Consider the following 1,676-nt stretch of genomic DNA (forward strand, 5'->3'; position numbering starts at 1 on the left):
TAACATGACATTGCTGCACTGGGCCCGACATGTGAAAATCTCCATTGTATCTCCATCCCCGCCCATTAACTCTGCAAAGCTCCTCTTTGTCATCCACTTGCTGTCTCTTGGCAACATCATCCAGTGTATGGGGTCAGCCCAGCATGCATGTTGGTCTGAGAATGCCACTGTGAAACCCCTTAACACAAGTAGGAGTGCATGATGACATGCAGGCAAGTTATCATACACATAATCACACATGGGTGCCAGTGGATCAGTTGGAAAGATTCTTTCCTGTGTCAGAAAGTGTAAGCCTCAGTCCATAGATTTGGGCGCATGATCTCGTCTGCCCCTCCCTGTGCAGTAGTGAGGGGGTGCCACACTGTTGGCAGTGCTGTCTTTCACAGAATTATACAATCAGACTTGTTATAGCATGGGAGGCCATTCAGCCCACCGTGTCTCTACTGGTTCTCCAAATGAGTAACTCCCTTGGTGCCATTCTCCGCCTTCTCCCCGTAACTCAGAACATTCTTCCTTTTCTGATGGTGTAGGTACACCCATAGTGCTGTGAGGGAGGGAGTTCCAGTTTGACCCATCGATAGTGAAGAAACAGTGATAGAATTCCAGGTCAGGGCGGTAAATGAATTGGAGGGGAACGTCCACGTGGTGGTGTTCCCATGTGTCTGCTGCCCTTGTCCTTCCAGATGAGTGTTTTCAAACTTTCCTCCCCGGACCCATTTTTACCACCCACCCATGCTTCTGAACTCATGCCAGCCGACCTTCGTGACCCACGCCGGCCGACCTTCGCGACCCACGCCGGCCGACCTTCGCGACCCACGCCGGACGAACTTCGCAACCCACGCCGGCCGACCTTCGTGACCCACGCCGGCCGACCTTCGCGACCCAGGCCGGCCGACCTTCGTGGCCCACACCGGCCAATCTTCGCGACCCACGCCTGCCAATCTTCGTGACCCACGCCGGCCGACCTTCGTGGCCCACACCGGCCAATCTTCGCGACCCACGCCAGCCAATCTTCGCGACCCACGCCTGCCGATCTTCGTGACCCACGCCGGCCGACCTTCGCGACCCAGGCCGGCCGACCTTCGTGGCCCACACCGGCCAATCTTCGCGACCCACGCCGGCCAATCTTCGTGACCCACGCCGGCCGACCTTCGCGACCCAGGCCGGCCGACCTTCGTGGCCCACACCGGCCAAGCTTCGCGACCCACTCCGGCCAATCTTCGCGACCCACGCCTGCCAATCTTCGTGACCCACGCCGGCCGACCTTTGTGGCCCACACCGGCCAATCTTCGCGACCCACGCCAGCCAATCTTCGTGACCCACGCCTGCCGATCTTCGTGACCCACGCCGGCCGACCTTCGCGACCCAGGCCGGCCGACCTTCGTGGCCCACACCGGCCAATCTTCGCGACCCACGCCGGCCAATCTTCGTGACCCATGCCGGCCGACCTTCGCGACCCAGGCCGGCCGACCTTCGTGGCCCACACCGGCCAAGCTTCGCGACCCACTCCGGCCAATCTTCGCGACCCACGCCTGCCAATCTTCGTGACCCACGCCGGCCGACCTTCGTGGCCCACACCGGCCAATCTTCGTGACCCACGCCGGCCAATCTTCGTGACCCCACGCCGGCCGACCTTCACAACCCACCATTTTCACTCACCTTTAATGTGACAGATG

This window comes from Scyliorhinus canicula, chromosome 28 (assembly GCF_902713615.1).
Source record: "Scyliorhinus canicula chromosome 28, sScyCan1.1, whole genome shotgun sequence".
NCBI lineage: Eukaryota > Metazoa > Chordata > Chondrichthyes > Carcharhiniformes > Scyliorhinidae > Scyliorhinus > Scyliorhinus canicula.